The sequence below is a fragment of the Labeo rohita genome, chromosome 11 (assembly GCF_022985175.1).
Source record: "Labeo rohita strain BAU-BD-2019 chromosome 11, IGBB_LRoh.1.0, whole genome shotgun sequence".
In the NCBI taxonomy this organism is placed as follows: Eukaryota; Metazoa; Chordata; class Actinopteri; order Cypriniformes; family Cyprinidae; genus Labeo; species Labeo rohita.
The window spans coordinates 13,156,908-13,169,477 of NC_066879.1; the positions used below are offsets into that span (position 1 = coordinate 13,156,908).

Below are 12,570 nucleotides of genomic sequence, written 5' to 3' on the forward strand. Positions count from 1 at the left end.
AAAGTATAAACCGTGAGATTATTAATGATGACGTGCTTCAGTAGACGACATTCAGTCAGCGTGACCTGAAAAGAGACAGAGAAAACAGTTACCATGGAAACACTGTTACCATGAATTTGCTTAGTAAACAACTGACAGCTTAATTGAGCAGCTGATATTTATAGAAATATGAACATTAAATTCTCTTTCTAAGAAGCATGTTGTAAGTTTACAATCTTTTACCAAGACAGAAACAGTATTTTAATGTAGGCGCAATGTAATTTATAACTTATTGCAAAACATAGTTTTTTTCCAAGCACAAGTCAATTTTGAGTTTTTGCATCCATAATGTCTTCTTTCAGACCAGTAGAAAGAAAACATCCAGAATATATATTTAAGTGTTATATTTATTGCACCTTATCTATTTGCGTCTGTAGATTTCAATTACAATACAGATCTTTAAAAGCTTTTTCAGTTTTATTCCTCTCTATATTTTGAAAGTTCATTCGCCTGTCTTTTTTTTTTTTTTTTTTTTTTTTTAACATTTTATTTCTAAAAACATAGTGAAAATATATGTTTCACAGAATTTTCTGATTTATCAAGTAATAAAAAGAGAAATCCCTTCTGTAAAAATCTTTACAAATTTTGAACCTGGCTTTATGCAATTTTCAGATTAATTTTGTTGAAATTAATGCAAGTTGTGTCATATTATTGCATATTCAAACATAACACTTCAGAAAACGTAGTACAAAACTCTAAATAACTTTTAAAGTTTTCTCCTCCACTTCAGCAGCACTTACAAACACCAAACTTAGCAGTTTTATTCCTCTCTATATTCTGAAGGTTTTTACTGAGGGTTTTTTTTCATGTATCGTTTGTTTTTATTTTTAATTTTGTAACATTTTAGTACTAAAGATGTGACAAAACCTTTAAATCTATTATGTCAACAAAAACAAACAAGAATTTTGAACCTTGCATTATCCAATTTTCAGATTAATCTTCTGGAAATTATTGCAAATTACACCATATTACTGCATATTTAAGCTTGTAATAAAAGAATTGTCTTTAAATATCTTTCAAAGTTTTTTTCTCCACTTCAGCAGCATTTACAAACACAAAACTTAGCAGTTCTATTCCTCTCTATATTCTGAAGGTTTTTACTGAAGGGTTTGTTTGTATATCGTTTGTTTGTTTTTTATAACATTTTAGTCCTAAAGACGTAAAAACAGGAGATTTTCTGTATGTTTCAGTAATTTTTGATTTATGCAGTGATAAAAAGAGACATCCAAAATCCCTTCTGTAAAAACCTTTAACTCTAATATGTCAATAATATCAAACAAGAATTTTGAACCTTGCATTATCCAATTTTCAGATAAATCTTCTGAAAATTAATGCAAATTACGGCATATTACTGCATATTTAAGCTTGTAATAAAAGAACTGTCCTTAAATATCTTTCAAAGTTTTTTTCTCCACTTCAGCAGCACTCACAAACACCAAACTTAGCAGTTCTATTCCTCTCTATATTCTGAAGGTTTTTACTGAAGGTTTTGTTCGTATATCATTTGTTTGTTTGTTTATTTTTTAAATAACATTCTGACCTAAAGACGTGAAAACAGGTTTTTTTTTTTCTGTGTGTTTCACAGTATTTTCTGATTTATGCAGTGATAAAAAGAGAAATCCAAAATCCCTTCTGTAAAAACCTTTAACTCTAATATGTCAACAATATTAAACAAGAATTTTGAACCTTGCCTCATCCAATTTTCAGATAAATCTTCTAAAAATGAATGCAAATTACAGAATATTACTGCATATTTAAACTTGTAATAAAACAACTGTCTTTAAAAAAATTTCTTATCTTTCAAAATTTTCTCCTCCACTTCAGCAGCACTTAAAGACAGAATTGTCTTTAAATATCTTTCAAAGTTTTTTTCTCCACTTCAGCAGCACTTACAAACACCAAACTTAGCAGTTTTATTCCTCTCTATATTATGAAGTGTTTTTTCATATATAGTTTTTTTTTAAATAACATTTTAGTCCTAAAAACATAAGGAAAATGTCTTTCTGTATTTATTTATGGCTTTATGGAGTGATAAAAAGAGATATAAAAAAACCCCTCTAATAAAACCTTAAACTCTAAAATGTCAACAAAACCAAAATACATTTTTGAACCTGGCTTTATCCAATGTTCATAATAATCTTCTGGAAATTATTGCATATTGCATATTTAAGAATAACATTTCAAAAAACTTGTAATACAAATGTAATCTGTGATTAATCAGCTGGGTAAGTCACCTGTGGTGTCTTGCCTTAAAAACATTACAAATCTTACAAATCACTGGAAAAGGCCTGGTTTCTCAAAATGAGTGTAAAGCACTAACACGCATGGAAAGCGATAGCTTTGGGAAGCTGACATTAAATGCAGGAGGAGTGTCTCCTGTCGTGAATGGAGACGTATTTGGGTTACACGGGGAAGAACTTATTTACACAATGTGCTGTACAATCCCATGACACGTAAAGCTCAGAGCAGCACACACACACACACGCTCGCTACGTGGAATGAAACCGGTATCCTCGGAGTCCTCTGTCGCCCCACAATGGATCTGAAAGCGCCCGTGTCTCTCCCCACCCCGTGAACCGCTCTTTCCCACACTTCATAATTAACCAATGAAAAACGAGCCGCACAGGAAACTCGAGACACAAACCTGAACTTTTCCTCCCGAGAGGCTGTTTGGTCACCTGATCCGGCCGACCAATCACACGTCACGCCTCCTCAGATAAGAGCGGCCTGACCCAAGCATCTATTCATGTGTGTGACATAAGGAACCCGGCTCATTTAGTCTGTTTGCCGACGTGTGTTTTTCCACAGTAAATGTTTCATCAGTGAAAGGTCACAGGTCACGTGTGTAAATGTTGTGTGATCTGCTGTGAGACCCTCACGGCTCTGACTTCAAGTTTCATGTTTGTAAAAACAGATTTCCATTCACAAGATTAATATTATTATATATTATCCATAATTATTATTTATAATTATATATTTTATTACTGATTACACAACATTATTTCTCAGTTTTCGTGTGTAAAAACTTTTTTTTTCTTTTACCAAAACAAATTTTAAACACAGCAAACATGTTTTCCCAGACACTCAGTTCTAAGTAACTGATTTGATGCTTTAATTCTTACGTATTCGTCACGTTTTCTGTCAGAGACACTGACACTGAACACGGTTTAATATATAAACAGCAGTAGGGTTGCCAGACATTGCGTAATCCGCTTCTGAAATAAAGAAATCAATCCAAGTGTTTGAATATAGAAACACACTTGCATACTTCACACAGAACTCGTGCTTTAGATCTGTTTTCATCTGTGAAGATTTGACACAAACGTGCTCAACAACCGTGAATCCATGAAATAACAAACACGACAGTCTACAACCGGATAAAAGCAGGAGGATGAAGATGAAACGGAACGTTTGATGGAATAATTCAAGTTCTACTATTAAAACTTCAAACTTCTATTGGCAGCGGCTGACCGTCTCTAGGTGCATCCATGAGACGGTTGCCATGGTGTCGGACCGCCGTCTATGAGATGCTGCAGTGACAATGCAGACGTTGATTTTCAAAAAAAGGTAAAGAAACGTCTGATGCATCTTTTCAACATCTCGGCTGTTTCACCTACACAGCAATGAGATTATGTTTCTCAGCTGTTTTCTAAAAAAAAGTTGAGTAAACTGACATGAGTCTTAAGAACATCTCAAACTTTTCAAGATACCAAAGTCTGCAATCAAAACTCAATACAAAGTCAAGCATTTCTCATTAAATAATCTAAGCAACATTGTACTGTAGCTCTAAACTCTTACTGGATGACAACTAGTGACTCATATGTTAGCAACCGCCTAGCAACTACCAATAACACCCTAGCAACAGAACAGCAATGCAGTAAAACAGCATCAAAAAGATGTTATTATAGTATTTATTAATTTTTGTTAAAGTTGTAATTTTTGTAATTTCATTGTTTTTTTTTTATGTCTACATAGTTGTAATTATTTTTATTTCAGTTTTATATATTTTATTAAACCAAATGACAATTAGTTTTGAATTTAAGTTTACGTTTTTAAAAATATTTAATTTCACTTGTTAACATTTTTAAATAAAGATTAAAAAAACAAAAACAATAATAACCTTGCTGTATTAAAAATGTGCATTTGACATTTGTTTACTAATTTTTTTAAATGTGCATTTTTTATTTCAGTATATATATATATATATATATATATATATATACACACATACATATATATATATACATACATTTATATACATAAAAACAAAATTTACAATACAATAATAACCCTGCTGTTTTTAAAAGCACAATTGTTTATTTATTTATTTTGTGTGTCTGTTTTTTAATACATTTTTATTTCAGTTTTAGTTTTAGTTATTTTGGTACATCGGGTTTAACTTAAAAAATGACAAATGTTGCTAAAATAAAATAAAAAAATATATATTTTTTTAACAAACATATTTTTTTCAGTTAACATTTTTAGTAACAAAATTCAATTAAAGATTTTAATTTTAAATAACAATAATAACCCTGCTGTTTTTTAATGTGTAATCAGCTCTTGTTTATTTATTTTCTTTAAATATGTTTTTAAATATGTATTTTTAAAAATAATTTTTGTATCAGTTTTATTTTTAGTAAGAAAATTAGAAATGTTGCTAAAAATTAGTTTAATATTTAATTTTAATTAAAGTTCTTCATTTAAATTACTATTTTTTTTATGGTTTTAGTTTCATTAATTATAATAACCCTGTCACCCAGTTCACGCTAGTATTGTGATTTTTTTTCATATTCAAAAACCATCATATTTTCTTTAGAAAATGTACATATTCTAGTTCTTCTATTTCTAAAAAACATCCATCTAAAACAAAGCTCATTCTCAAAACAAGACTCTCCTGAGCTGTAACAGAGCCTCCTCTGAGCAACATCCAGCATCTTCCTGTGGGACGACACACATTAGTGCTCCACGTCTCCTGTTACAGTCGGATTGACAGTGAAATCCCTGCTGGAGACGAGTTTCCAAAGTCACATTGAGAGCCATTCCCACTGGCATTCAGACAGTAGCACACCTGTGGCTCTCGTGTGTGTGTGTTTGGGTCACAGCTGCCATCATCCTCCCCAAATATCCCCCCGTTTCTCATCCCTCGTTCTATTTATATCGCCGCTCCGTCCTTCAGGAGTCATGGCGACGCCTGCGTCACCACTCCAGGTGCTCTGGGGGCGGTCGCCATGGTTACGGCGGCGGGATTCCGCCCAATCGGGCGCCGGCGGGAGTCGCGGGGAGAATCTGTGTGTCTGTGTTTCAGGAAAACACGCGTCACGTGATGTTTTTCCAGCAGACTGCGAATCAATCCCGCTATCCTGAATCTGTCGATTGTGCACGAGGATTACGGATGAAAGTCATTCTGCTGCTGCTTTTCTGGTAATAAACAACAAGGTTCATTTGCATATTGTCACATAATGCAACCAATTAAACTGACAGCATGAGCGTTCAAAACACTGATGCTTCAACATGTACCACACACTTAAAATGAATGATACTTTGGACCAACCTAAAAATGTTACAGCCAAACATATTTGCTTTTCTTAAATTATATTTATTTCAATTTTGATTTGATATTAATCAAAAATATTTATCAGACCTATTTGCCACAGTCGCCCCTAAACTAACAGTATTGGTGATTACAAAAATCACTTTTTATGTTTCTGTAATGGTTAATCCAGCAGCATGTGTAAGCTCTTTAGTCAAGACAAACTGAATCAATTGAGTGAGTCATTTACGCTGGAACCGATCCAAAACTCGTGACTTCAATCATTCAGTTCAAGTGATTCACTAGCAAAAACCAGAACAAAAGAGCCATTTATTTTCTAATTTCGATATATATATATATATATATATGTATTTAGTGATGAGTAAAACCGAGTTTTTCGAAACTCTGAATCAGTTAAACTACTGTGTCTCAAAATGATTCAGTGCTTCGAAGCGCTCCAATTGCATACTTCAAATTATTTGATTTAGATTGGGACTTTTGTATATCATGAATCATTTGAATCACAACAGGACTTCAGATTGAGTTCATAAATTATTTAATTTTGGATCAGGTTCGTGAATCATTTGATTCAGATGGGGATTTCGGATCAGGTTCGCGAATCATTTGATTCAAAACAGGACTTCAGGTTGGGTTTGCGAGTCATTTGATTCAGATTGGGACTTTGGATCAGTTTCGCGAATCATTTGATTCGAAATGGGACTTTGGATCGGGTTCGCAAATCATTTAATTCAGATCGGGACTTCTGGTTGGGTTCACGAATTGTTTGATTTGGATCAGGTTCACAAATTGTTTGATTCAAAACAGGACTTTGGATTGGTTTAGCAAATTATTTGAATAATTTCAGACTGGGTTCATTAATCATTTGATTCAAAATGGGTCTTCGGCTCGGTTTCACAAATCATTTAATTCAAAACAGGACTTCGGATCGGGTTCGCAAATCATTTGAATCAGATCGGGACTTTGGATCAGTTTCGCAAATCGATTGATTTGAAACGGCACTTCGGGTTTGTGAATCATTTGATTTGGATCATAATCACAAATCATTTGATTCAAAATTGAACTTTAAATCAGGTTTGTGAATTATTTGAATATTTTTGAATCGGTTTGCAAATCATTTGATTCAAAACGGGACTTCGGATCGGGTTAATGAATCATTTGAATCAGATCTGGACTTCCTGTCAGGTTCTCGAATCATTTGATTCGGATCGGGTTTGTGGATTATTCGATTCAGATCGGAACTTTCGTTTAATTTCATTTCATTTAATTTCATTTCATTTAATGTTAGTACATAACAGAATAGCTTATCCATATATTATGTATATACATCAACAAAGCAAAAATATAATTACAAATGTTTTTTTTTTACTATGTGAGTGTTATTTGATTTAATAAAAGTGTTAAATATTTTTAGATAAACTGAACAAAATATGTTTAAACCAAGACTTTCAATTAGACCAGTATATAAATATGCACTTTAAATAAATGATACAGTATTTGCACTAGCAAACTAAAAACAGTGCCACACAAATAATAGTAATAATAAATACATTTTTCCCCCATTTTTAATTAGTTTGGTTTTTGTTACTACATACATGTCTCAAAAACAAGCTTTTGCAGCATGCATGTAATATTTCCACAATGTTTTTGGCAACAATTTTACATAACGTTATGTTTCCACACTGTACTGCAAATGAGAAAACATCTGCACAAACAAGCGTGTCTGTATTCCGTACCTTGCTGTGTCTTTAAATCACAGGAGCGAGTCAGGAGACACAGGAGGGGTCGATATCATGGAGGACTTTCCTGGAAGCGATGCATCAGTGTTACTGTGTGTCCATCAGGAGCGTCTGCCTGCGATGCCGAAGCTCTCCATCAGATTTACTGCAACACACAATCACATTCATCACTGAAAGGACAATAGATTTCACTCTCCATTTCACCTCAGCTTTCGATCGACTTCGCTGTGAAATTAATAGACTTAACCTTCGCAACCTTCTGTTAAATATGGAAATGTTTGCGGTCTCAGAGTCGGAGCGAACGGCTCTGCTAATATGACTATATTTAGAGCGTTGAGAAAGAACCCAGCGATAAAGTTCTCTGAAATCCATCCGAGCGAATAACCTCTGGACGTCAGCCACTGTAAACTCAGCTTTCCCTGAGCGGGGAAATAATAAGCAACAGCTGTTGTTATTGTTTTGTTCACAACATGAAATTCCAGAGATCCCAGAAAACACAAAGGTCAAAGGTCAAAGGTCAGCGCAGCTACGATAACTGACCTCTCAGCAGTGTCCGACAGCTGTAGAAGGTCAGATCTGATTTAAAGTCCCAAACCGCATATCCATCTTCAATAATGAGAGAAAATAAATCATATTACAATCAATAAACTGCATGGATGATAAACTGTTTGAAAGAGAAATACTAATGCATTTAAAAAAAAAACAGCTCACCCAAAAATGAAAATTTGCTAACCTCAACTTAAGTCTATCCAAAATGTAGATGAGTTGCTTCTTCATCAGATTTGGAGAAATGTGTCATTCCATTACTGTCTCATCAATGGCAGTGAATGGGTGCCGTCAGAATGAGAGCTGATAAAAACATCACAATAATCCTCCCACTTCAGTCCATCAGTTCACATCTTGAGAAGACAAAAGCTGAAACAAATCTATCATTAAGATGTTTTTAACTAAAGTATAAGTCCAGAATCCATAATAACACTTCCTCTGAAATCCAAATCTGAATCAAATGATTCATATGAAAAGTTCCAATCTAAATCAAATGATTCGTGATACACGATTTGAAGGCCCGATCTGAATCAAATGATTCGTGATACACGATCCGATTGGAGTGCTTCAAAACAGTGAATCATGTTGCGACACGATGGTTTTTAAAATCATTATGACCAATGTCGAAATTCGGGACTTCGGATCGGGTTCGCAAATCATTTGATTCAGATCAGGACTTCAGATTGCGTATCATAAATAATTTGATTTAGATCAAAACTACGGAGCAGGGATTGCGAATCATTTGATTTAGATCAGGACTTCAGATCGGATTCACAAATCATTTTATTCAAAACGGGATTTCAGATCAGTTTTGTGAATCATTTGATTCAAATCAGGACTTCGGATCGGGTTTGTGAATCATTTTATTCAAAATGGGATTTTAGATCGGTTTCATTAATCACTTGATTCAGATTAGGACTTCAGTGTGGGTTCTCAAATCTTTTGATTCAGATCAGAACTTCAGAGCAGGGATAGCGAATTATTTTATTTAGATCGGGACTTCAGACTGGATTCACTAATAATTTTATTCAAAACTGGATTTCGGATGAGTTTTGTGAATCATTTGATTAAGATCGGGGCTTCGGATCAGGCTTGTGAATCAAATGATTCAGATAGGGACTTCAGATCGGGTTTGTGAATCATTTGATTCAGATCGGGGCTTCGGATCGAGTTTGCGAATCAAATGATTCAGATAGGGACTTCGGAGCAGGGATTGCGAATCATCTGATTTAGATTGGGACTTTCAGATCAGGTTCATAAATCATTTTTTTAAAACGGACTTCGGATAGGTTTCCCAAATCATTTGATTCAGATTGGGACTTCAGATCGCGTTCGCAAATCAAATGATTCAAAACAGGACTTCAAATCAAGTTCACGAATCATTTGATTCAAAACGTGAATATTTCTTTCCGATGTCTTTCTTTTAATCGAAAATGAATGGCTCTGAAATAATAGAAAAAAAAGTTTAATTCCATGAATTTTGCATGAAAATATACATGATTATAAACACTTATTTCTTAGATACATTGTCAATAATTCAAGCACTTTTCAAGCACCTCTTCAGGAATATTGCTATTTTCAAGGGTTTTTCCAGGCCTTAAAGTTCAAAAAGTCAAATTCAAGTACGAACCCTAAATATTGCGTTACTCCCTAAAAAATAACTAATTGCGTTACTTAGTTACTTTTTATGCAATGTAATGTAATGCATTACATTACATTGTAAATTAAAAAGTAATGCGTTACTTTAGTTACTTGAAAAAGTAATCTGATTACATAACTGGCGTTTCCCCAATGCTGCTGATGAATTATTCACAGTAACACCAGGAGTGTGTTTTAATACAGTAAATAGAGGCTTTCTGGTCCTTTAAGTGTTTCCTAGGCTCAATCCTGCACCTGCTGTTTGATTGACACCAGAGCCGCTGCTGCAGATGTTCAAGGTCGCTTGATTTGTGTCTCTGCTTTCCGAAAGCTGTAGCCAAACTTTCCGGGTTGAAAATAAATCAGAGCGATCACCGAAGGAAAGTACGCTCCATACTTTTCCGCTTTCAGGGCTTCCTCCCTGCCCTTATTTAAATCAGGTCGTTTTTTGGCCCGCATGCGGCGCTTTCCTGCCGAGTCGCGTGTCACTCTGATATATAGACTCATTTCCATTGATGAAGAGCCAGACACGCAGAGGACAAACTGCTGCCAAACCTGCAGAATCACTCAAAAGTTCAGCTCTTACATCTCACGCGTGTCACCCACTCCATGCTGTCCTTAAATGTCTTCTAAAACTGCAACAGTCTGAAAAGAGGAGCAGTTTGACTCACATGTGCATCGCATTATTACTGATATGATATCACACGCATCTTAAATCATCTTGGAGTCGGTTCTGCTTTAGCAACTCTTTCTAAATGGTCAAGTTCAGGTTGTTTTTACAGGTCGATTGCGGCAAACGTTTAGGTAAGCAAACTCTGCTGGGAGTTTACGACCCGTTCAGGTTCATGGAAGTCATTTGTCACTCATTTCCGTAGCTGAAGATTTGCTCGCGGCTCTGTGTTGATCCGATCCGGCTTCCTTCCTCTGATTATAACTGGAAATTGCATTCATTTTGCACATTTGTATTGCATTTAAATTTTAGCCCCTGGTAAAAAGGATGCTGATTCAATTCCTGCCCTAAACTAACAGTACTGTTGTCAGTCACAGTAGTGTTTCAGACAAACTGAATCAACTGAGTGAGTCATTTGCGCTGGAACCGCTCCAACTGAATCAAACTTGTGACGTCGATCATTCTTTTCGAGCAATTCACTAGCAAAAAACAGCAAAAGAGAATTTCGACATAGCTTGCAATGATTATAAAAAGGACATATAACTGAGCTTTTCGATACTCTGAATCAGTTTTGTGTCAGAAAATGATTCAGCGTTTTGAAGCACTTTAATTGGATCGTGTATCGCAAATCATTTGATCGTGATCAGATTTTATATATGGATCAGGTTTTTAAATCGTTTGATTCAAAACAGGACTTCTGATCGGGTTTGCTAATAATTTGATTCAGATCAGGACTTCGTATCAGCTTCACAAAACATTTGATTCAGATCGGGACTTCGAGCACGGATCGCGAATCATTTGATTCAGATCGGCACTTTGGAGCGGGTTCACGCATCTTTTGATTCAGATCAGGACTTCGAGCACGGATTGTGAACAATTTGATTCAGATTGGATTCACGGATCATTTGATTCAGATCTGAACTTCAGAGCAGGTCCGCAAATCATTTGATTCAGATCAGGATTTCGAGGGTGGATCGCGAATCAGATCGCGATCGGGACTTTGGAGCGGGTTTGTGAATAATTCGATTCAAAACAGGATTTCGGATCAGGTTCATGAATCATTTGTTTTAGATCGAGACTTTGGTGCAGAGCGGAGTGGAGTGCGGAGCGCAAATAATTTGATTCAGATTTGGGATTTTGGATCAGGTTCACAAATCATTTGATTCAAAACTGGACTTCGGATCAGGATTGCAAATCATTTGATTCAGATTGAGATTTCAGTGCAGGTTCATGAATCATTTGATTCAGATCAGAACTTTGGAGTGCAGATTGTAAATCTTTTGATTCAGATTGGGACTTCGGATCGGGTTCACAAACCATTTGATTCAGAACAAGCCTTGGGAGCCCAGATTGCAAATCTTTTTTGTTCTGATTGCTTTATTTTTAATGAAACTGTACATAACATTGAAATTCAGGACTTGGTTTCGCGAATCATTTGATTCAGATCAGAACTTCAGAATTTGATTTCGATTGGGATTTCAGATCGGGTTCATGAATCATTTTATTCAAAACGGACTACAGATTGGGAAAATGAATGGCTCTTGTAATTTGAATCAATTGGAGCGGTTTCAGCTTAAATGAGTCAACTGACTTAGTTGATTTGGTTCATCTGTTCCTCTTCTTGCATCTTCAGCAATGTTTACACGACACTGTCAAAATCTTTATTGTATCAGTATATATTGTTATATTATATTATATTAATTTCTTTATTTGTATACAGTTCTAATTCAGTTTACTATGTGTGTGTGTAAGTGAAAGAATGCAGTTTTACAGTAATTACAGTAACACACGGATGACGTCATACTGTGTTTGTGCAGCAGCTGATTCTGATGTCGAGCTGCAGTCTGACGGCATCATCATCCGCTCACATCAGGCTTTCCTGCGCCGTCAGCACCGGATCGGCTTTCTCCAGACTCAAATCTGCTCCCGCGGCGAGTGAATCACCTCCACAGGCCAGCTGTCTGCTGGCAACCCGAGCCAAACCGGCACCGAGACCGGCTGCCCGCAGATTCCATCATTCCCTCCGGCTGCTGCTAATGGAGGATGAGCTCATGCTCTCAGAGAAACACTCACCTAACGCTGCCATACGTGACACGAGACGACTGCGATGTGAACGGATCACAGAAATGACCACTTAAATGATGGTTAAAACAGATTCTCAGAACATATTTTCAAACGCAGCTTGATTGTTTTATAGCCACGTTATCGAGTGATATCATCTGTTACCTCATTATTTAGCTCTGCAATCATCAGCGGGATATTTGTGTCCTCACTTGTCAGTCTGCATGTTGGGCTGAGGGAGGAAGTAGTTTATTCTCACACGGCTTCAGCGGTCTGTCGCCGCCAAGAACGTCTCAATCTCACCCTCGTCGTCTCTGTTCTCTTCATAA

The 12,570-nt window shown here is 35.6% G+C and overlaps 1 long non-coding RNA gene across 6 annotated transcripts in view; it reads right to left on the reverse strand.

Annotated features, from left to right (window-relative positions):
- The window catches only part of LOC127172928 (uncharacterized), a 38,819-nt gene extending 26,746 nt beyond the window's left edge, over positions 1–12,073 (reverse strand). For 5 of the 6 annotated variants that reach the window (XR_007828692.1, XR_007828691.1, XR_007828690.1 and 2 more), the window contains exons 1-4: positions 8,060–9,478; positions 7,867–7,932; positions 7,324–7,471; positions 12–5,457 (exon numbers count right to left, since the gene is read on the reverse strand). This is a non-coding gene — a long non-coding RNA (uncharacterized LOC127172928). Of the gene's footprint in view, positions 1–11; positions 5,458–7,323; positions 7,472–7,866; positions 7,933–8,059; positions 9,479–11,984 lie in introns of those variants that run through there. The other variant, XR_007828693.1, reaches the window with a different exon arrangement.
- Between the last annotated feature and the right edge of the window lie 497 nt (positions 12,074–12,570).